General features: G+C 49.7%; 1 protein-coding gene across 2 annotated transcripts in view; it reads right to left on the bottom strand.

Moving 5' to 3' along the window:
- The window catches only part of PAK1 (p21 (RAC1) activated kinase 1), a 101262-nt gene extending 79646 nt beyond the window's left edge, over nt 1–21616 (bottom strand). The window contains exon 1 of one of the 2 annotated variants that reach the window (XM_083609937.1): nt 21353–21616. The gene's annotated coding sequence lies outside the window, so the exon portion shown is untranslated. The remainder of the gene's footprint in view (nt 1–21352) is intronic. The other variant, XM_083609938.1, reaches the window with a different exon arrangement.
- Between the last annotated feature and the right edge of the window lie 3055 nt (nt 21617–24671).

The raw sequence follows: 24671 nt of genomic DNA, 5'->3' as shown, positions 1-24671 counted from the left end.
GCTGTTGGCCCGTGCAGAGCAAAAGGCTGCAGGGAAAGGCGACGTCCCTATCAGAGCAGGCGTCAACACCATTACAACTGTATCCAGGGCAGCTGTCTACCAGCTCCACCTGGTACAGAGGATGAGACCCTCCCTGCCCGCAGACTGTCTCGCCAGAGTGGTGCATGCTCTAGTTATCTCCCGCTTGGACTACTGCAATGCGCTCTACGTGGGGCTACCTTTGAAGGTGACCCGGAAACTACAACTAATCCAGAATGCGGCAGCTAGACTGGTGACTGGGGGCGGCCGCCAAGACCACATAACACTGGTCTTGAAAGACCTACACTGGCTCCCAGTACATTTCTGAGCACAAATCAAAGTGTTGGTGCTGACCTTTAAAGCCCTAAACGGCCTCGGCCCAGTAGACCTGAAGGAGCGGCTCCATCCCCATCCCTGAGGTCCAGCGCCGAGGGAGGGCTTTCTGGCGGTTCCCTCATTGCGAGAAGCAAAGCTACAGGGAACCGGCAGAGGGCCTTCTCGGTAGTGGCGCCCGCCCTGTTAAACGCCCTCCCATCAGATGTCAAAGAGATAAACAACTACCTGACATTCAGAAGACATCCTAAGGCAGCCCTGTTCAGGGAAGTTTTTAATGTGTGACATCTTAGTGTATTTTTGGTCTTTGTGGAAGCCGCCCAGAGTGGCTGGGGAAACCCAGCCAGATGGGCAGGGTACAAATAAGAAATTATTATTATTATTACAACTCTGGTGGAGAACAAGAAGGCGCAGCTGGTGGTGATCACACATGATGGAGACCCCGTTGAGCTGGTAGTTTTCCTGCCTGCCTTGTGCAGAAAAATGGGAGTGCCCTATTGCATCATGAAAGGCAAGGCAAGACTGGGCCGCCTTGTCCATCAAAAGACCTGTACCTGTGCGGCCTTCACTCAGGTTAATCCCGAGGACAAGGGAGCTCTAGCTAAACTCGTGGAAGCTGTCAAGACCAACTACAATGAGAGATACGATGAGATTTGTCGTCCCTGGGGCGGCAATCTTCTGAGGCCGAAGTCAGTGGTCCGCATTGCTAAGCTTGAAAAAGCCAAGGCTAAAGAACTGGCCGCTAAACCTGGATAGATGTATCAGATTTGCCTCAAGAAGTTATTCCCATAAAAATAAAATCCTGCAAAAAAAACAAAAAAAACTAGAATGCCGAGTTGAAAATGGAAGATGGTAGACTCTCCTTCATTGAAGGTTTCCAAACAGAGGTTGGGTGGCCTCCCGTCAGGGTGTTCTTTAGCTGTGATTCCCACATTGCGGGGGGTTGGTCTAGATGACCCTTGGCTCCCTTTCCAACCCTACATTTCTATGATTCTACGTTAGAATGAAGGCTAACCAAAAGCAGTAGGGCTTACTTCCGAGAGTACAATACGATTGCAGCCATACAAAGATTTCGACTAGCGACGTAAATCCAGGTTTTGTTTCCAGTCTAGTGGAAAAGCCATTCTGTTTTAATAGACCAAAAACAAAACCTTTTTAAAACCTGCTTCTTTAAAAAAATAAGCATGAGCACTCTCTCCTAGCCCAGAGGGACGCAGCCATAGCAAACCACAAGCATGGTTCTGTTAAATGTGTCTCATCATCACACGCCTAACTCACCAGGAGGCAAAGGAATAAACGCTAACTTGATACGACTCAAGGTCAGCGATAAAATTTCCCTTTGAGATGCTTGGAGGTTCAATTCATTATGAATCAAAAACAGGAGAGTGGGAATGAGAGGGAGCGGTGGGAGATTGTATCCCCGGAATGTACAATACGAGGCCTCCTACGCTCTTCATCCACATTTGGATTGAAATATTCCGTCCATGAAAAGGCCGTATGCAAAACAAACCAGGAAAAACAGGAGTGTTTCGCTCAGAGGTGGACCCCATCGACGTCAGCAAGACTTGCCCTCAAATCAACTCACCCAGGACTGCAGCATTTTATGAATGAATAGTTATTTCCATATACAGTGGTACCTAGGGTTAAGTACTTAATTCGTTCCGGAGGTCCGTTCTTAACCTGAAACTGTTCTTAACCTGAAGCACCACTTTAGCTAATGGGGCCTCCTGCTGCCGCCGCGCCGCCAGAGCACGATTTCTGTTCTCAACCTGAAGCAAAGTTCTTAACCTGAAGCACTATTTCTGGGTTAGCAGAGTCTGTAACCTGAAGCGTATGTAACCTGAAGCGTATGTAACCCGAGGTACCACTGTATATGTTTATGCAGTATCAGGCTTCAAAAGTTGCCAGCTTTCAGACTCCCCACATCTCAGTGTACCAGATGCAACACAGAGCCACTGTAGCGACGGTCAGCCTTTTCGAATCTGGCGCCTCTTCCAAGTTCCCTCAGCCCCAGTCAGGGCAGCTTGGTAACAACAACAACAACAACAACAACAACAACAACAACAACAACAACAACAACAATTTATTAACAACAACAAGAACAACAACAACAATTTATTAACAACAACAACAACAACTTATTATTTATACCCCGCCCATCTGGCTGAGTTTCCCCAGCCACTCTGGGCGGCTCCCAGTCGAGTGTTAAAAACAATACAGCATTAAATATTAAAAGCTTCCCTAAACAGGGCTACCTTCAGATGTCTTTTAAAGATAAGATAGCTGCTTATTTCCTTCACATCTGAAGGGAGAGCGTTCCACCGGGCGGGTGCCACTACCGAGAAGGCCCTCTGCCTGGTTCTCTGTAATCTCACTTCTCGCAGGGAGGGAACCGCCAGAAGGCCCTCGGCGCTGGATCTCAGTGTCCGGGCTGGATGATGGGGGTGGAGACGCTCCTTCAGGTATACAGGACTGAGGCCGTTTAGGGCTTTAAAGGCCAGCACCAACACTTTGAATTGTGCTCGGAAACGTACTGGGAGCCAATGTAGATCTCTCAGGACCGGTGTTATGTGGTCCTGGCGGCCACCCCCAGTCACCAGTCTAGCTGCCGCATTCTGGATTAATTGCAGTTTCCGGGTCACCTTCAAAGGTAGCCCCATGTAGAGCGTGTTGCAGTAGTCCAAGAGGGAGATAACCAGAGCATGCACCACTCTGGTGAGGCAGTCCGTGGGCAGATAGGGTCTCAGCCTACGTACCAGATGGAGCTGGTAAACAGCTGCCCTGGACACAGATTTGACCTGTGCCTCCATGGACAGCTGTGAGTCCAGAATGACTCCCAGGCTGCGCACCTGGTCCTTCAGGGGCACAGCTACCCCATTCAGGACCGGGGAGTCCTCCACACCCGCCCGCCTCCTGTCGCCACAAAATAGTACTTCTGTCTTGTCAGGATCCAACCTCAATCTGTTAGCCGCAATCCATCCTCCAACCGCCTCCAGACACTCACACAGGACCTTCACTGCCTTCACTGGTTTCTGATTTAAAAGAGAGGTAGAGCTTGGAAGTGGAATGAGGAAGAAGGATGCAGTGGAAAAATGGGAAACCGAAGCAACTCTAATAACGCGGGGAAGTTGTACGGTTTGGAAGGAGGATCGGGTGTCCACTGCAACCCAGCAGATGACCAGGAAAGGAAGGAGCTAAGCAAGGTGATTTACACCTCGCAGCAGTGTCTGAAATTCATCAGGCGCCAGGAGCGTTTTGCAGCTGGCTATCAGCCACTTGTGGGGACGCGGGTGGCGCTGTGGGTTAAACCACAGAGCCTAGGACTTGCCGATCAGAAGGTCGGCGGTTCGAATCCCTGCGACGGGGTGAGCTCCCGTTCCTTGTTCCCTGCTCCTGCCAACCTAGCGGTTCGAAAGCACATCAAGTGCAAGTAGATAAATAGGTACCGCTCCGGCAGGAAGGTAAACGGCATTTCCGTGCGCTGCTCTGGTTCGCCAGAAGCGGCTTAGTCATGCTGGCCACGTGACCCGGAAGCTATACGCCGGCTCCCTCGGCCAATAAAGCGAGATGAGCACCGCAACCCCAGAGTCGACCACGACTGGACCTGACGGTCAGGGGTCCCTTTATCTTTACCTTATCAGCCACTTGCAACCGAGTGAAGATGGTCGGGTGCCAGGATGGCGCCTGACGTCTCCCCCATCTGGAGGTGCATGCCTGGGGATCCTTGGATCGGGGCTGTTTTCACACACTAAAAAATGCACCCTGTAGAATTCTATCTGTGATATTTTATCTGCACAACCAGAACAAATGTCAGGAAGCAAAAAGTCATATAGAAAAATACAACTGTCGAGCTGTCTGTCCCCCAAATGGCAACTAGACATTCCATTTTGGCAACTGCAACCCTGGTTTAAGGAGCCATTTGGCACCCAGGTTTTATATCTGAGTTTCTAACACTGCCTTGGAGTCTTTCCCCGTCCTCTGCTGGGATTACAGTACCCCATCAGGCTCCCATAGGGAGTGCTAGTTTATTCCAGTTCAACTCCAATCTCACTTCAGCTACAGCTCTCATTCACCCACCCAGGAAATGGAGAACAGTTTAACATTTTCCAGAAAGAAAGAAAAAACACATCGCTTTTGGTGTCCCTCCAGATGTTGTTGTTGTTGTTTAGTCGTTTAGTCGTGTCCGCCTCTTCGTGACCCCATGGACCAGAGCACGCCAGGCACTCCTGTCTTCCACTGCCTCCCACAGTTTGGTCAAACTCATGCTGGTAGCTTCGAGAACACTGTCCAACCATCTCGTTCTCTGTCGTCCCCTTCTCCTTGTGCCCTCCATCTTTCCCAACATCAGGGTCTTTTCCAGGGAGTCTTCTCTTCTCATGAGGTGGCCAAAGTCTTGGAGCCTCAGCTTCAGGATCTGTCCTTCCAGTGAGCACTCAGGGGTGATTTCCTTCAGAATGGATCGGTTTGATCTTCTTGCAGTCCATGGGACTCTCAAGAGTCTCCTCCAGCACCAGAATTCAAAAGCATCCATTCTTTGGCGATCAGCCTTCTTTATGGTCCAGCTCTCACTTCCATACATCACTACTGGGAAAACCAAAGCTTTTACTATGCAGACCTTTGTTGGCAAGGTGATGTCTCTACTTTTTAAGATGCTGTCTAGGTCCCTCTAGATATTTCAGACTAAAGCTCCTATCAGCCCAACACCAACATGGTCAAATGGTCAGGGACGAAGGGAGTTGTAGTCAGATTTCTGGAGGTCTGCGGGAAGGCTGCCTTACCTCTTATGAGATTCCAAACTAATCTAACAAATAAATTTATGGGGATGGGCTATAGATCAGTGGCAGAGTATCTGCCTTGCAAGGTCCAAGGTTCAATCCTCAGGATCTCCAGTTAGGATTGGGAGACTCCAGCTTGAAGTCCCGGACAGCTGCTGATAGACAGAACTAATCAATAGGAGTATAGCATCTAGATCAAGGGAAGTAATAGTGCCACTGTATTCTGCTCTGGTCAGACCTCACCTGGAGTACTGTGTCCAGTTCTGGGCACCACAGTTCAAGAAGGACACTGACAAACTGGAACATGTCCAGAGGAGGGCAACCAAAATGGTCAAAGGCCTGGAAACGATGCCTTATGAGGAAGGGCTAAGGGAGCTGGGCATGTTTAGCCTGGAGAAGAGGAGGTTAAGGGGTGATATGATAGCCATGTTCAGATATATAAAAGGATGTCACATAGAGGAGGGAGAAAGGTTGTTTTCTGCTGCTCCAGAGAAGCGGACACGGAGCAATGGATCCAAACTACAAGAAAGAAGATTCCACCTAAACATTAGGAAGAACTTCCTGACAGTAAGAGCTGTTCGACAGTGGAATTTGCTGCCAAGGAGTGTGGTGGAGTCTCCTTCTTTGGAGGTCTTTAAGCAGAGGCTTGACAACCATATGTCAGGAGTGCTCTGATGGTGTTTCCTGCTTGGCAAGGGGTTGGACTCGATGGCCCTTGTGGTCTCTTCCAACTCTATGATTCTATGATAATCTAGATGGACCAGTGATCTAACTTGGCATAAGGCAGTTTTCTATGTTAACACACATCGGTGAAGCGCAGGGATTCTAGTTGTTGTGGGGGGGGGGGAGAGACCACCCAAGGCAGAAAACAGTCTGTCTACCCCTGCCTTAAGGGAACGACACCTCCGAGGCAGATCTGAAAGTTCCCCACGGCTTCTTCCTGCTAAGTTTGACTGCCGATTCTCATGTAATATAGTGACTGCAAGGACAAAGGCAGAGCTCACAATGTGCACAAAATTAATTAGCAGTGCAGGAAAGGAATATCGCTTTCGGTGAGCCCTCCCTTATCAACGCAACTGCAAGCACAGCAACTTTAAGGCAATTGTTCTAGGCCTTTATCAAGCAAAAGAAGGAGACAGAATCTCGTTTCCCTCTTTCTGTATCCCCATTCGTCCCCCAAACCCCCAATCATCTCGCACTGGCTTTTATCTGCGATGCTCTACTGGCACAGCAGAGAGAAGCCAGACTCTTGCTGAAGTCTCTCGAAGTCTTGCGGTTTGGAAAACCTTGCCAACCCAAACCCACTTGGCGTCAGTGGTCCATTGCAAGGGAATGTCTCGAGCGTCAGGAAATTCGAACTGCCACCAAGAGTTAAATCTCTTTTGTGGTCTGAGGAGGAAATGGGTGTTTCCACCGCTGAAGACAGCCCTGATGTATCACTTTCCAGGTCGCAACGTGTAAAATTATTCCCCTCTGCACACACACGAAAAAGGAGTTTGGAATTTATATGTTTGGGTTTTTTAAAAGGTATCTTAATTGTCTTAATGAATTAGTTTTATAAATATGTGAAAGGCCGGCTGTTGCCAGCTTTTGAAGCCCCCCACCCTCCCCAGCCTAACAATTTGCTAGCTTTCAGTCTTCATGCCCAAAAGCTGCTGCCTAACTCTGTCGAACGATAGGGCCGGTCCCAAGAGTTGTTGCTAAACACTGTGAACAGAACTGAACCAGATATAGATCAATGGTCTGGCAGCCTTTCTGTGTTGCAAAAATGGAACCACCCTAATTCATGAACAACCCTATCGATGGTTACTGGCTAGGATGCAGTATTAGAAACACTAATAGGTAAAGGTACCCCTGACCGTCAGGGCCAGTCGTGACCGACTCTAGGGTTGCGCGCTCATCTCGCTCAAGAGGCCGGGAGCCGGCGCTGTCCGAAGACACTTCCGGGTCACGTGGCCAGCATGACGAAGCAGCATCTGGCTAGCCAGCACCAGCGCCGCACATGGAAACGCCGTTTACCTTCCCGCCGCTAATTGGCTAATTGCCAAATGGCATCTTAAACCTGGGTTACAGTGGCCACAATGAAATGGCTAGGTGAATTATTATTATTATTATTATTATTATTATTATTATTTACATTTCATTTCTATAAAGTAAAGGTAAAGGGACCCCTGACAGTTAGGTCCAGTCGTGGCTGACTCTGGGGTTGCAGTGTTCATCTCACTTTACTGGCTGAGGGAGTCGGCGTACAGCTTCCGGGTCACGTGGCCAGCATGACCAAGCCGCTTCTGGTGAACCAGAGCAGCGCACGGAAACGTCGTTTACCTTCCTGCCGGAGCGGTACCTATTTATCTACTTGCACTTTGACGTGCTTTTGAACTGCTAGGTGGGCAGGAGAAGGACCGAGCAACGGGAGCTCACCCCGTCACGGGGATTCGAACCGCCGACCTTCTGATCAGCAAGTCCTAGGCTCTGTGGTTTAACCCACAGCGCCACCCGCATCCCGCCACCCGTGTTTCATTTCTATACCTCTTTATATTTTAAAGAGGAAAAACTCAAACTGGTTTACAACAAATTGAAACACCAAATAAAACAAAATAAAATGAATTCAAGCTTCCAGGAAAGTCTTTCACATCCTTCTCAAAGGGACATTTTGCTATCCCCATATTTATTTACCTACAGTCGTACCTCCGCTTACGTATCCCTCTGGATATGTAATCTTCAGGATGCGAACGCGACGAACCCAGAAGTATTTTTCTGGGTTTCGCCAAGCGTGCATGCGCAGAAGTGCTGAACTGCACCGCGCACATGCACAGAAGCGGTCCTCCAGTTGTGAATTTCTCGGGATGCAGCCGGACTCCGGAACAGATCCCATTTGCAACCGGAAGTACCACTGTACTTAATTTATACAGCTGCCCCATAGCAGAAGGACTCTATGGAGCCCGTGTGGTTTAGTGGTTAGAGTATCGGACTAGGACCTGGGAGATCAGGGTTCAAATCCCCACTCAGCTAGGAAGCTCAGTGGGTGACCTTGGAGTCAGTCACGGTCTCTTAACCTACCTCGCAGGCTTGTCGTAGGAATTAACTGAGGATGTAGGGGTGAAGTATGTATTCCCTGGAGAAAAAGATGAGAGATAAAGCTCTTCTGCCGACCTGTTTAAGCAAGCGGGAGGGGCTATGTGGTTGCAACTGGGCCCATGCTAGTAACAAAAAACTTCTGGCACATGGGAATTTCTAACACTGCTATGATGAACATATGGCTGACAGTAAGCTGGTTTTCCCAGTAGTGATGTATGGAAGTGAGAGCTGGACTATAAAGAAGGCTGATCGCCGAAGAATTGATGCTTTTGAATTATGGTGCTGGAGGAGACTCTTGAGAGTCCCATGGACTGCAAGAAGATCAAACCTCTCCATTCTGAAGGAAATCAGCCCTGAGTGCTCACTGGAAGGACAGATCCTGAAGCTGAGGCTCCAAGACTTTGGCCACCTCATGAGAAGAGAAGACTCCCTGGAAAAGACCCTGATGTTGGGAAAGATGGAGGGCACAAGGAGAAGGGGACAACAGAGGACGAGATGGCTGGACAGTGTTCTCGAAGCTACCAGCATGAGTCTGACCAAACTGCGGGAGGCAGTGGAAGACAGGAGTGCCTGGTGTGCTCTGGTCCAGGGGGTCACAAAGAGTCGGACACGACTAAACGACAACAAGCTGCTGAACTCCATTTCCTAGTCCAAAAAGGGCTATTGCTTTCACACCCGGCTTCTGGGCTTTCTGGAAGTGTCTCCTTGGCCACTGCAGAAAAGGGGTGCTAAATGTGCCTTTGGTCTGACGCAACAGGGCTCTTCCCGCGTTCTGGTGAGGCGAGTCTCTCCCGTGTTTCTGCACGAGTGTCTTAACCAAGATATGGAGAGCTACGAATGCAACTCAGAGATGAAACCAGGAAGCCTCCTGAATGCCAGCTGGCGGTATCTCTGAACAAGGCGTAACCAAGTGATCCAGCCGCACCCAAAACACAGAAGCAACAGAGTTACAGAAGCCAGAGCAGCAACTCTTGCAGAGAGACAACAGTCTCCCTCCAACGATGGGTCACTCTTCAGCAGCTCTGGAATAAGTGCTTGCATTCAAAACACACTTTGAGTGTCAAAAACATCTGCTGTCATAATAACCCTTACAACCACCCTGTAAGGCAATCTAGCGCTATTATCCCATGTTGCAGATAGGAATACAAAGATGGGAGAGGTTTATGGCTCAGCCTCTTATAACCGCTGTTACGCCTGATGCAGCATTAACCATCTCCAGCACAGGCTGATTGGGCCAGAGCAATAAATTATAGAGAGAGCAAGAAATCTCTAGCATGGAGAAGCACTTTAGTGAAACATTTGCTCCAGCCAGCTATTCCTTCCTTAACAGCACAGTAGCTGATCAATTCAGGAATTATGGCCCTAAAACCATTCGCTGAACAGCAGAGATATTGCAGAGTGTTCCCAAAGATTCCAGTTTCTCTCCTGTATGAAAGGTGGGTTCTCTTTGGCTGAAGGCCTTCAAGCAGCAGCTCCAGCCTTTCTCTTTTTCTTTTTTTTTTTTTGCAAATAAGTTTTTATTGGAATTTTCAGAAATAAACAAATAACTGTATACAAAGTTCATTTGAGTATTTTTTACATATTATGTCCACCAAATTATACAAACGCAAACACCTTATTTTAGGCTCTGCCGAGCTTTTGACTTCCCTCCACCCCTTTGATAAGTGTCAAATAACTTCTGTAGTCACGTATTTTATTTTCGCTCTTAAATAATAATCTCTTACTGTTAGAGTTGTTCTACCCCCGCTAGTGCTATCTACAAATTGATTCCAATATACATCCAATATTTATTCCAGTCATCATGAAATTTCTGTTCATCTTGGTCGCTTATCCTTGCTGTTATTCTGGCAAGCTCAGCATAGTTTACCATTTTAACCTGCCACTCACTTATATTAGGTATAAGCAGCTCCAGCCTTTCTCAACCTGTGGGTCCCCAGATGTTGTTGAACTACAACTCCCATCACCCCTAGCTAGCAAGGCCAGAGCACAGGGATGATGGGAGTTGTAGTCCAACAACATCTGGGGACCCACAGACAGATGCTCTAGCCCTGGGTGTCTGTCCGCATCAAGCAGTGGTTTAGGATCCTATCAGTGGTGACCACACTCAGCCCTCCAGATGTTTTGGGACTACAACTCCCATCATCCCTAGCTAACAGAGCCAGTGGACAGGGATGATGGGAATTGTAGTCCCAAAACATCTTGGGGGGGGAGTTTGGCCACCACTGCTATAAATCAAGGAGGCTTATGAGGTGGGAGCTCACCAACAGATAATAAGAGTTGGCATATGTTGTTGATGATGATCAAATCTGTACAGTGGAACCTCATGTTATATACTGTCCCCCTTACGAATGCTTCAGGTAACGTGCTCTGCTAACCCGGACGTAGAAGCCCCTAGTTGCAACCTTTGCCCTGGGACGCAGGAAGAAGTCGTGCGGCAGCAGCATGGCAGCAGTGGAATGCTCCATTAGCAAAAGCGTGCCTCAAGTTATGAATGGTTTTGGCTTAAGAACAGACCTCCGGAACAAATTAAGTTCATAACCGGAGGTACCACTGTATAACACCCTTCATCCAAAGGCCCCTTAAAGGGCTCCAGTGGGGGAATAAAGGTAAAGGGACCCCTGACCATTTGGTCCAGTCGTGACCGACTCTGGGGTTGCTGCGCTCATCTCGCTTTATTGGCCGGCGTACAGCTTCCGGGTCATGTGGCCAGCACGACTAAGCCGCTTCTGGCGAACCAGAGCAGCGCACGGAAACGCCGTTTACCTTCCCGCCGGAGAGGTACCTATTTATCTACTTGCACTTCGTGCTCTTGAACTGCTAGGTTGGCAGGAGCAGGGACTGAGCAACGGGAGCTCACCCTGTCGCGGGGATTCGAACCGCCAACCTTCTGATCGGCAAGTCCTAGGCTCTGTGGTTTAACCCACAGCGCCACCTGCGTCCCCAATGGGGGAATAGGTGAAGGCTTTTTAGATTGTAAGGTCCTAAGGGCAAGTTCCTACCCCCCCCCCCGCCCTCCACCTCCTAAAGTTTTGTGAGCGCTGACAAAGGAGTGTCACTAGAGGAGGAACCTCAGAAGTAATCTAGCCCAACTCCCCGCCGATGCAGAAAAAATCAGCTGCCAGGAAAACCGGACCTCAAAGTCACTCTGTAAAAATAAAGAGCAATCCTAATTAAGGCTATCGATAGGAAGCAGCAAGCCAAAGCTGCAAGTCTTTGATCCACGCCGAGCATCCTGCATGAACTGATCTTGCAGAACCAAACTGCAGATTTGCTACAGTGCTGAGAAGGGGAAGCAATGTCACAAAGAGCCACTCAAGCAGGTGATATATCCAAGGCTCCCTAGTGCAGCCTGCTCCCCCCAGAGTGCTTCTGTCCACAGCCTTAAGAGTTGGACAATCCTCTTTTCGCAGTGGAATTGCAACTGACAGGCACCAGGGGAAGAAGGGGGACTCAGACCACCCACAGGGAAGCTGCTGCAACTTATGTCAAGCGCTCCAGCGGTCTCGACTTGCAAGGGACACCCTCTGCTTAGTCTGTACCCCTATTCCCCTTCCTTTCGAAAAATTGTTTTGCTTATACAAACTTACCCTAGAATTCTTCAGATTTCTACAGGAGCCCTTGCCGGGTATGTACAGAGTGTGTGGGTAGGCAAACTAAAGCCCAGGGGCCGGATCCGGCCCAATCGCCTTCTAAATCCGGCCCACAGACAGTCCAGGAATCAGCATGTTTTTACACGAGTAAAATGTGCCCTTTTATTTAAAATGCATCTCTGGGTGATTTGTGGGGCCTGCCTGGTGTTTTTACATGAGTGGAATGTGTGCTTTTATTCAAAATGCATCTCTGGGTTATTTGTGGAGCATAGAAATTCATTCATTATTATTTTTTTCAAAATATAGTCCGGCCCCCCACAAGTTCTGACGGACAGTGGACCGGCTCCCTGCTGAAAAAGTTTGCTGATCCCTGGTGTACAGCAAACAGACAGTGGGGCAGGGCAGGTGGGAAACATGTTGGTTGGGGCATCTGTAGGGAGCCCCTACTTCAGGGTTCCTGGCCATGTACAGAGTGCTTTCCACGCACATATATTCTAATGACCATGCATACATTGAGAGTTAAGTCAGCTGGTCAACCTTCCCATGCATACTTAGAATCTGAACATCTAAACAGGATATACAAAACTGAATCTGGTCAGTGGATTAGATCAGGACGTTGTATGCAGCCTTTGGTAAGAAATCAGGTCTCATCTCTGGAAAGAATACTCTGTCCGTCCCATCGCAGCTGGGAGGGGGGCAGGGGGGCAGAAAAGGAGACCCCCCCTTTGGCTTCTGGCCTACCCACTGCCAACATGTGGGAATTCAGCCAAACGGAATCAGTCTATCCCTGGATTAGATGCATCTTGGCTGCACGACATATACACAAGCAAATACATGTGCATGAAACCCAAATGCCACTGTGCTTATTTTGCACCGATGGCCCTCCAAAAACTGCCAGCCCAGATCTACTACCTGTTATGCATTTGGAAACCTCTGAGGGTGTCATAACCAAATTTTGCAAGACAGTTCGTGAGATCAGCTGTTGCCCACGTCTGGATAAAACTGGACATCATTTTGAGTCAAGATGGCGGGACGAACTTTTCAAAGCTGATATTCGTAAGAATCCCCGAGCAACAGCAGATATGAAACCAGCCAATGCCTCTACATAGCCCCATGCTTATTTCAGACATCGTGATATATTGGTATATCGCAAAGTTTAGGTGGTGATATATCTAGATGCTTCTTGGGAGAAAAGCAACGACAAACCTAGACAGCATCTTAAAAAGCAGAGACATCACCTTGCCAACAAAGGTCCATATAGTTAAAGCTATGGTTTTCCCACTAGTGATGTATGGAAGTGAGAGCTGGACCACAAAGAAGGCTGATCGTCAAAGAATTGATGCTTTTGAATTATGGTGCCTGATGTTGGGAAAGATGGAGGGCACAAGGAGAAGGGGACGACAGAGGACGAGATGGTTGGACAGTGTTCTCGAAGATACAAACATGAGTTCGACCAAACTGCAGGAGGCCGTGGAAGACAGGAGTGCGCCAGAAGACAGGAGTAACGAAGAGTCAGACATGACTAAACGACTAAACAACAAACAACATATCTAGATGTTGAAAACCAGATGTTGCCCAGCCCTAGCAGGGAGCCTCTCCCAACCCTTCCTGGAGAAGCTGGGGATTTAACCTGAGAACTTCGGTTTGCAAAGCAGATGTTGTGCCATTGAGCTGTGGCCTTTCCCCCAAAGCACCTTGGAAAGTACCTTGGACGTCACCCAGTCCAACCACATGCAGATTGCAGGATCTGTAGCACAAGAAGCAAATTCCAGAATCCCTGGCAGATAGCCACATGGCTTTCACCTTAAGTACTTCCCGGGAAGGAGAGCTCACCCACTCCTAGGACAACCTGTTCCACTATCAAGAAGCTCCTGCCATCAGGAAGTACCTTCCAACCTTTCGCCAAAATCTCCTTGGCCGCAATTTCCACCCACTGGATCTCAGTCTGCTAGCTTGGAGCAAGAGAGGACAGGCCTGCTTCATCTTCTGAGATACAGCTCTTCAAAAATTTGAAGGCAGCCAATCATGTCCACCTTAATCTCCCACTCCTCCCAGGAGCATTTTTGCGCCTGGCTATCAGCCACTTGCAACCAAGCGAAGACGTCTCCACCATCTGGAGGTACATGCCTGGAGAGCCTCCTGCCCAGCTCTTTCAGTTGCTCCTCTTAGGACTTAGTGCTTTAAATGTATTGTATGGATGTGACTATCATGGCTTCTGGGAAGAGAAATGGAATGTTAAACCAGTATGGGGATTCTAGCTGTGGGAGGCAAATACAGTGATACCTCTGGTTAAGAACTTAATTCGTTCTAGAGATCCATTCTTAACCTGAAGCACCACTTTAGCTAATGGGGCCTCCCGCTGCCACCGCGCGATTTCTGTTCTCATCCTGAAGCAAAGTTCTTAACCCAAGGTACTATTTCTGGGTTAGCAGAGTCTGTAACCTAAAGCGTATGTAAACTGAAGCATCTGTAACCTGAAGTGTCGGTAACCCAAGGTGCCACTGTAGAGGTCTCCTAATAACTCTCATCCTGACACGGGTGGCGCTGTGGGTTAAACCACAGAGCCTAGGACTTGCTGATCAGAAGGTCGGTGGTTCGAATCCCACGATGGGGTGAGCTCCCATTGCTCGGTCCCTGCTCCTGCCATCCTAGCAGTTTGAAAGCCCGTCAAGGTAAAAGTAGATAAATAGGTACCGCTCCTACGGGAAGGTAAACGGCGTTTCCCTGCGCTGCTCTGGTTCGCTGAAGCAGCTTAGTCATGCTGGCCACATGACCCAGAAGCTGTACACTGGCTCCCTTGGCCAATAAAGCAAGATGAGCGCCGCAACCCCAGAGTTGTCCGCGACTGGACCTAATGGTCAGGGGTCCCTTTACCTTTAGCTAATAACTCTCAGCACCCATAACAAACTGCACAGTGTTCGAAATTTGCACCTGCCTATCGGCCACTTCAACCAAGTGAAGATGCCCAGGTGCCGGAATGGCGCCTGATGTCTCCACCATCTGGAGGTGCATGCCTGGGGATCCTTGGATCGGGACTGTTTTCACACACGAGGAACACATCCTGTAGAATTCTATTCATCATCATCATCATCATCATCATCATCATCATCATTTATTATTTGTACCCCACCCATCTGGCTGAGTTTCCCCAGCCACTCTGGGCGGCTTCCACAAAGACCAAAAATACACTAAAATGTCACACATTAAAAACTTCCCCGAACAGGGCTGCCTTCAGATGTCTTCTGAATGTCAGGTAATTGTTTATCTCTTTGACATCTGATGGGAGGGCATTCCACAGGGCGGGTGCCACTACTGAGAAGGCCCTCTGCCTGGTTCCCTGTAACTTGGCTTCTCGCAGCGAGGGAACCACCAGAAGGCCCCTGGCGCTGGACCTCAGCGTCTGGGCAGAACGATGGGGGTGGAGACACTCCTTCAGGTATACTGGGCTGAGGCCATTTATATTATAATATATTATATTATATTATATTATATTATATTATATTATATTACATTACATTATTATATTATATTATATTATATTATATTATATTATATTATATTATATTATATTATATTATATTATATTCATTTAATCAGAAGGAATTTCAGGAACCAAGAAGTCGTATTGGCATATCAGCTAGAAGGGCAGTAGCCTAGCTTTCTCCCAGACAAGCTACTTTCCTCTGTGTGGGGAAAACCTCTGCGAGGAGGCGCAGTCAGTCTTGTGAGCTCCCACCCGCAGCCTGAAACTGCACAGCCCAGGCACTGATCTACTGATACCAGATCTCCAGCTGGGTTCCAGACTGCAGCGCACAACCACAGGTGTGCAAGAGGCCTGGATCCCGAACCCACAGAGGCCTATCACATCTCGCCTTTCAGTTGCTCAAAGCTGCAAACAAGGGCTTGCTTCCCTTAAGCATCGATAGTCTGTCTTTCTGGCCCGGGTCATTGGGCAGGGTGGGGCAGGTTAAACGTTAACCCCTGCTGTATACAGGTTCCTCAGGGAAGCAAAACGGCCTGCACAGTGAGTTTGTGTACTTCCAACCCTAGCGGTTGTGTAATCCATTTCACACAAAGGAGGTGTTGAAAAGGACCCGATTGCAGCATCACTTTTTAAAAAAAAATCCTGCAAAGTAAGGAGGAAGCAAAAGGCTTCCTAAAATGGACCAGTCTCAAATATTTAGGTGTTTGGAATCATGTGAGACCTTCATTTGGAACACGGGTTTTCGAGATGGTGTGTGGGCCGGCGTTAGTCAGGGGGTGGCGGCATGAGGAGCGGGCGGACGAAAAAGAACAGAGGAGCGTGGCTCGTTTGGGGTTATTTTGGCATGTTTTCAAATCACACATGGTTCTTGTTAAAACACGTCATTAGAAATTGTACACTCACAATCGGGATCCTTGTGTCCAACAGAGCGGCCGGCCAGCCTCCCATTAGGTCTTTAAGGGCTTTCAGAATAAAGGCCGTTTATTTCATTCACGGCTTTAACAACCCATCAGGCACCCCTGTGATTAACTCCCTTTCGCTGAAAAGGAAGTAGCTTGAAGCTTTTTTTTTTTAAAAAAAGTGCCCTGTATAGCATAGAGACTCATTTCTGGAAAGAGGCGAGATTTGAACTCGGGGTATGACACACGAGGTGAGGTTTAAAGCAGCGTAAGAAGCTGAAGATATATTAGCTAGGTACCAAATGGCCCCTTAAACCAAAGTTGCAGTCACCAGAACGGAATGTCTAGTTGCCATCTTTGATAATGGCTCTGAAATCTTGTTTTTCAAATGATGGGCTGGCTGTGATTGCCTATAGGAAACTCAGGCCATGTGCTGAAACAGCCTTCTGCTCCTTTTTATCTTAGTGCAAACCAATTCCCCATAGAAGCTCAGTTGAACCCAGAGGAAATGCGTGGGCTGCAGCTCTGTTTTGCCAGCACCGAAGACGCTGGCATTATTGGACGGTTGCAGGGGCCATTAACGGGAGCAAAGATCACGTCCCGACACTTTGCATTGACGGATGGCGAACAATGCCTTCAATAGAGAAGGAGCCTCTTGGTGAGGCTCCCTTTCTGAAAGTGAATGCTCTCTATAGAGTTCTGCCGGGCAGAAAGAGCACGATCCATCTCTACTCCCCCATCCTTCTCCGCAGCAGCAGTGGGGGAAACTGACCCAGGGCATTTAGGCAAGATGACCCCAACCGGATAAAACAATGCACACACAAACCCTTCCCAGGAATCATGCGCTGCCACAGACGGTTGGTCGCAAGCCACCCACAAAGCCTGAGCTACTCAAATTTGAAGAGAATCCAGGGCTTCTTCTGAAAGTATTTCCACTAACTAAGCAGAGAGAGAGAGAGAGAGAGAGAGAGAGAGATGAAGAGGAATGGTGGGGGAAATCATTACTGATCTGATGCTCAGAAATTATCCATTTCTTGCCTTTCCTAACGGAAGCTGTTCAACTTCCAAAACGTTTGGAAACCAAGGCGCGGATTCCGATTGGCTGCAAGAAGCTCCTGCAGCCAATCGGAAGCCACGGAAGCTGTGCCGGAATTTTGGGTTCCAAAGAACGTTCACAAAGCGGAACACTCACTTCCGGGTTTGCGGCATTCGGGAGCCAAAGTGTTCAACTCGCAAGACATTCGTCAACCAAGGTACGACAATATAGTCACACCTCGGGGTAACAGACGCTTCAAGTTGCGTTTTTTCGGGTTACAGACCCGCCAAAACCCAGAAGTACCGGAACGGGTTACTTCTAGGTTTTGGCGGTCGCGCATGTGCAGAAGCGCTAAATCACACTTTGCGCATGCGCAGAAGCACCCAATCGTTTGCAACCCGAGCGTCCACTGTATCCTGTTCATAGAAGGGGCAGGAGGGAGTAGTCCTCTAACAGAGCAAGAGCAGGGAACATTTTTCACCCCGAGGTCCATTTTTCCTTCTAAGCAACCTTCAGAGGGCCACTTGCTAGCGGCGAGCAGGGTCAGGAGGTGCAGCAAATGTTAATTTACTGATGCACCTTCTCTATTCCCCATCTAGACAAGCAAGAATCACTAGCAGAATTCAAAGACACGTTCTAGCCAGGCAAAAAGCACTCACGGAAGATGACGAGCCAGTGGCCTGCAAGAAAGGAGAGTGGCCTGGTTGACAGTTCCCAACAACCAGAGAGAGAGAGTCCTAGGGGGACACATTTGGCCCCAGGGTCTGACATGCCCCATTCCTACAGGCTTACTTCCTGCATTCACAGCAAGGGCCCAAGGAAACATATAAGAAATTGAAGAGTTGGAAGGGACCACAAGGGTCATCTAGTCCCACTCCCTGCAATGCATGAATCTTTTGTCCAACGTGGGGCTCAAACCCACAACCCTTTAAGCCACCTTAAACTGGGTCAGGGCAGATGGGGCTCGTCCACCTGAGAAGGCAGCCCATCTAGCAGAAGGAAAACTCCAATCTTAAATCTCTGCTGCTTTGCGGCTATACAGTGGTACCTCGGAAGTTGAACGGAATCCATTCCGGAAGTCCGTTCGACTTCCAAAATGTTCGGAAACCAAAGCGCGGCTTCCAACTTTGCTTCAGGAAGCTCCTGCAGGCAATCGGAAGCCGCGTCGGACGTTCGGGTTCCAAAGAATGTTCGCAAACCAGAACATTCACTTCCAGGTTTGCAGCATTCGGGAGCCAAAATATTTGACTCGCAAGGCTTTCAGGATCCAAGATACCGTATTTTTCGCTCTATAAGACGCACCAGACCACAAGACACACCTAGTTTTTGGAGGAGGAAAACAAGAAAAAAAATATTCTGAATCTCAGAAGCCAGAACAGCAAGAGGGATCGCTGCGCAGTGAAAGCAGCAATCCCTCTTGCTGTTCTGGCTTCTGGGATAGCTGCGCAGCCTGCATTCGCTCCATAAGATGCACACACATTTCCCCTTACTTTTTAGGAGGGAAAAAGTGAGTCTTATAGAGCAAAAAATACAGTATTTCTGTAAAAGGCTTCTTCCGGCTAATTAAAGGCTACGCTAATCCAGTAGAGTCCCTAAGACAGTTGGATGGGGCCTTCTACGCCTCCTCCTGGCAACTCCCGCAACAAAGCTGGTGCCAAACATCTTGCCCGGCTTTTCTTTGGAGCATATCAGTGAGGCCAAAAGAGGGGTCTTGTCGTCTGGGCCTCCATACACACTGCCCAGGCTTGTGCCCCAAGGAGATCATTTCTGTGCTGCAAAGGCAGCAGTTTGGCTTCAACCCTGAAGGCGTCTCGAGACATACGGTGCCAACGAGAACGACAAAAAGTGGGTCAGGCCACTGGTCCATCTAACCCAGGCTCAGTTTATTCTAGCTGGAAGCAGCTCTCCAAAGTATCAAAGCAGTGTCTTTCCCACCACCTACCTGATCCTTCTGCCTCTACCTGGGGATACCAGGGAATGAGCAGGGGACCTTCTGAAAGCAAAGCACCCCTCTACCACTCAGCTATGGAAGTTGACGCACCAGCCTACATAGTATTGTGTTGGCGCATCCTATTCAGTTTGGGTTTTCATTCTCCACAACCAGCAAAGATCTGTGCCTCCAGTCTCACATGCTGCAGGCGCACACTCAATGCCCTTGTGCTCCCCTCCCATGTCACATACATCAAGTCTAGTTCACATGTGAAATGTACATCACTCAGATGTGTGAACTGCCTCCACTTTGGTTGGCCAATACAGTATAAAGGTCTGCTCTGTGATGCCTCATTCCCCCATGCGAGTCATCATGTTGCAGTCATCAAGCGATCTGCAGGCAGATCTGAATCAACACCTCCAAAGGGCAAAGTAATGCATTAAAAAAAACAACAACTCACCATACCAGTGATTTTGCGGTCAACAAAATGATTAAGGTATACTAAAGGTAAAGGGACCCCTGACCATTAGGTCCAGTCATGGATGACTCTGGGGTTGCGGCGCTCATCTCGCTTTATTAGCCGAGGGAGCCGGCGTACAGCTTCTGGGTTATGTGGCCAGCATGACTAAGCCGCTTCCGGCGAACCAGAGCAGCACATGGAAACGCCATTTACCTTCCCACCGGAGCGGTACCTATTTATCTACTTGCACTTTGACGTGCTTTCAAACTGCTAGGTTGGCAGGAGCTGGGACCGAGCAACGGGAGCTCACCCCGTTGCAGGGATTCGAACCGCTGACCTTCCAGTCGGCAAGCCCTAGGCTCTGTGGTTTAACCCACAGCGCCATCCGCGTCCCTTAAGGCATACTAAGTCGCAATCAATTTGCATTAAGCAATATTGAGTATGCAATCCCACCAGCACCAGAAATACCCTAGAGTGCACAGAGGCAATTAGAAAATAAGAGCCCTGGTTTGTTATTTGGAGAAGATTCTCCCCCCCCCCCCCCCGAAAAGGCTAGGCTGGGAAATTTCACTCACACCTACCCACCCCCCTAATACTTTAGAGCTTTGGACAAAAGAGATCAACTTTTGTTTCATCCTGTTCCCTGAGATGCTAGGGAAATTTAACTCTGACCCTCTTCTTCCAGTGTCCAAAGCACATTGCAATTATACCAAAGCATAGCAAAACTGATTTTTTTTTTAAGGGGGAACTAAACATTTCAGCAGCAGTTCTGCAAAAATTGCATTTATGTCACGCACGGATCTTTGCAGAGCATGCCACCCCAGACACTTCCCAGGGAGTAAGTCCCAAAGAACCTAATTGTGTTGGGAGCGGTGGACATACTTATGAGAACTGCACTGTTAAGCCTCCAAAACAATTTTTAAAGCCTTTGTTTTGGGAGGGGGGCTGTTAAATTCCTCAAGCGGATGGCGGATAAAAGGAGCCAGGTGCTTCACACACCCGCCGGCCCCCATCCTCCCACCGGAGGCAAGGAGTCCTCAACTCAGCCTGGGAAAAGAGGAGGGGCGCCGGCAACCCAGAGTCGAGTCCCTTTGTTAAATGGCCCGTCGAAGGAGCGGAGATTCTTTTGAATGGAAGGGACACGGAGGCGGCCCATCACTATCCACTTTCGGGGGGGTGCAGATCTTCTTATTTGCTTATTTGGGGAAGGGGGCGTGGAGAGACGTGGGCAAACAAAACCTGCAGCTTTGCATTCTGACAAGGAAGCATCCGCCGACAGCCTTTTTCTAATTCCATAGGTGCCTTTTTCGCGTGGGGGCGTGTGTGTGTGAAAATCAATTTCATGCGCGCACACACCCCCACACCTAGGGGGGGGCGGGGAAACCTGGGATTCTATGAAATGCAGGAGAACGAGAACCGGCCCTTTCAGGAAGGGCGATACAGTCGTGTCCTTTTTTTGGTGAGGCCGATGCACCACGCAACAGCCCCCCCAAAAAAATAATCGGACCCCCCCCCAAAAAAAAAATAAAACTTCACCAGGAGGATCCCTTTCGTCCTCGCCCTTCCAGCTGCGAAAAAGAGCGAGCGAGAGAGAAGGAACTCTTCTCCGCGAAGGCGCAAACTTGGCAGCGCCCGGAGCGCAGCGCCGACGCGCGCCTGGGAATTTGGAGACGCCGCTGGTCGGAGCAGCGCTGGCTCTGCGGCTGCTTCCGCGTGTGCGGCTGGTGGCATCGCGCTAAGGGGACTTACCGGCTTTTCCCCGCCTCCTGCTGCTGCTGCTGCTGCTGCTGCTGCAAGCCGGCCAGGCGGGCGCGCAGCCGGGATGGCTTTTCTCTCCTCCGCCTTCCTCTCCGCGGCTGCTCCGGCTGGCGATCCCTCGGCCGGCGCTCCGCAGCGAGGCGAGGCCGCCCGCCCAGCCGCGTCGTGCCCTCGGCCCGCCCCTATTGTCAGAGCGGCCGGCCAGCCTCCGCCTGCTCCTACCTTGCCCACCCGAGGACTGCGGCAGCGCCCGCCCCCGTGGCCACCTACCCCCGCCTCGCCCATTGGCTCGCCTCCCTCGGCCCCGCCTCTCTCCTATGGCTGCGGGGGGTGTCCTGCTCGGCGCTGTCGCCTTTTTTTCAGGAGGTAGGGAGGCTGGACGGGGAGGTGGGGTCGGAAGCGGGCAGAGAAGCAGGGGAGCTCGTAGCCAAAAGGGCTGCGCCGGCCGGCAGAGCGCCGGGGAAAGTTTGGAGAGGAGAAACGCACCGTCATGATTTCCCGATGGAAGCGGCAGGATTAGGGATGGCGAAGCGTAATTACGCACGGCGGGGAATTTCGCTGGGTGAGAGCTTCGGGGATCGATCGGCGGAAATGGGAATCAATTAGAATATGAGAAAGAGAGAGGGGGACCATCATTCATAGACATAGATTTGTAGGGTTGGAAGGGACCCTGGGGTCATCTAGTCCAACCCGCCGAAATGCAGGAATCTCAACATGCAACGCCTCCAATTCTCAGCAAGACCAACGCTGCCTTATAGGCACGCAAACACAACTGGGGAAGGTCACACGGTCATTCTATCATGCAGGCACAAGCGTTCACTAAGGAATTAAACGGGGGAAAGGGAAATGCCCAGTCTCATTCAGAACCCTTTAAACAGGTCTTAAGATCTAGGGTGGGCAGTTAATCGCTCATGCTACAAAGTCTATGTGCTCGTACAGGAAGGGGGGGAATCGTTACTCAGCCACCAGAACAACAAGTACAGTGGTACCTCGGGTTACATACACTTCAGGTTACATACGCTTTAGGTTACAGACTCTGCTAACCCAGAAATAGTACCTCAAGTTAAGAACTTTGCTTCAGGATGAGAACAGAAATCGTGCTCCGGTGGCGCGGTGGCAGCAGGAGGCCCCATTAGCTAAAGTGGTGCTTCAGGTTAAGAACGGACCTCTGGAACGAATTAAGTACTTAACCCGAGGTACCACAGTACACAGGTAGCTCAAGAGTTTAAACAGCCAAACACAGGGAAAAATAAGGAGTACCTTTCACACAAAAGGGACGCGGGTGGCGCTGTGGATTAAACCACAGAGCCTAGGACTTGCCAGTCAGAAGGTTGGCGGTTTGAATCCCCGTGACGGAGTGAGCTCCCGTTGCTCGGTCCCTGCTCCTGCCAACCTAGCAGTTCGAAAGCACGTCAAAGTACAAGTAGATAAATAGATACCGCTCCAGCAGGAAGGTAAACGGCGTTTCCATGCACTGCTCTGGTTCGCCAGAAGCGGCTTAGTCATGCTGGCCACATGACCCGGAAGCTGTACGCCAATAAAACGAGTTGAGGGCTGCAACCCCAGAGTCGGCCACGACTGGACCTAATGGTCAGGGGTCCCTTTACCTTTTTAAGGTGCTACTGGACAATTTTTTTATTTAGTCCAGCATCTGTTTTCACAAGCGCCAAGCAGAGGCCTACATGTGTCCAGCCTAATGTGTGTGATCTGTCAGGACCAGTCCACCCATGAGGAGAAAGCGCCTCAGGCGGCAGGATTCCCAGGATCCCGATGTCCATCTTTCTTACCCCCTTGTTCCTGACGTAGCTCTTCACTTGCCACACACGTTGCCTCACCCAGCGATGGAGAGGGCCTGGGGCCGACCGATGTCAGCACCCATGGCATGCACGCCTGACAGCAGCACGCCCCTGCAGCATGCACACATGACATTAGCATGTCTCGCGGCATGCTGGTGTCACTTGGCCACCATGGAACTGTTACAGCTTAGTCCTCCCTCGACTTCTTTTCCCACTGTTCCCACCCACCCCAGCAGAACAAGCCCCAATACCTGACGTGGGATCCAGAGAGGTTTGGGGTTCGCTCAGCTGGGGGGGGCACAAGCAGTTTAAAGCTCAGCTGGGGGGCAGAAGCTTTCCTGCCCCCCAGCTGAGAAGAAGAGTTTGGATTTGATATCCCGCTTTATCACTCCCCTAAGGAGTCTCAAAGGGACGCAGGTGGTGCTGTGGGTTAAACCACAGAGCCTAGGACTTGCGGATCAGAAGGTCGGCAGTTCGAATCCCCGTGACAGGGTGAGCTCCCGTTGCTCGGTCAGGGGTCCCTTTACCTTTTAGGAGTCTCAAAGCGGCTAACATTCTCCTTTCCCTTCCTCCGCCACAACAGACACTCTGTGAGGTGAGTGAGGCTGAGAGACTTCAAAGAAGTGTGACTAGCCTAAGGTCACCCAGCAGCTGCATGTGGAGGAGCGGAGACACGAACCCAGTTCACCAGATTACAAGTCTACCACTCTTAACCACTACACCACACTGGCTACACAAAGGAGCCCCAATGCTTCCACCACTCGCACAAGCGTGGTGGGAGCACCGGGGCTGGCTCAGCTGGGGATCGAGAGCCCAGTTGAGCCATGCAAACAAGCTGCATTGTTCCAGCCCATGAGGCGCTAAGTTGAAACCACATCAGCACCTTGTGGGATTAGGCCAACACAGCTTGTTTTCTCAACATTGTGGTATATTGCCAGATGTTTGGCTGGTGATACTTCTTCTTTGGCGATGACTCATAGCCGAGTAAGATTGTCTTCCATAAACACGGTTTTAACAATGAGTCCGTAAGTGACTGTGGAGGCCAATTCTGGATCCACACGTCCTTCCACAATGGGGACATTGGTTTCTGGACGGGAGTTGATCACGGTGTGGATTTGCCAAGGCTGCCTTCCTCTTAGCACATTTCTCCCTTGCGTCCTGAGTTCGAATGTCTTAAAAGCCCACGACACCTTTGGTAAAGGCTGTTCTCCAACTGGAGCGCTCGCAGGCCAGTGTTTCCTAGTTGTCAGTGTTTATACTACATTTTTTAAGATTTGCCTTGAGACAGTCTTTAAACCTCTTTTGTTGACCACCAGCATTACACTTTCCATTTTTAAGTTCAGAATAGAGTAGTTGCTTTGGAAGACGATGATCAGGCATCCACACATGACCAGTCCAACAAAGTTGATGTTAAAGAATCATTGCTCGACACTGGTAATCTTTGCTTCTTCCAATACACTGGTATTAGTTCGCCTGTCTTCCCAAGTGATGTGTAAAATTTTTCGGACACCATT

This window comes from Podarcis filfolensis (genome assembly GCF_964270895.1).
Source record: "Podarcis filfolensis genome assembly, chromosome: 4".
NCBI lineage: Eukaryota > Metazoa > Chordata > Lepidosauria > Squamata > Lacertidae > Podarcis > Podarcis filfolensis.
Note: the sequence above shows the minus strand (reverse complement) of the source record. Positions and strands in the feature narration are given on the sequence as shown.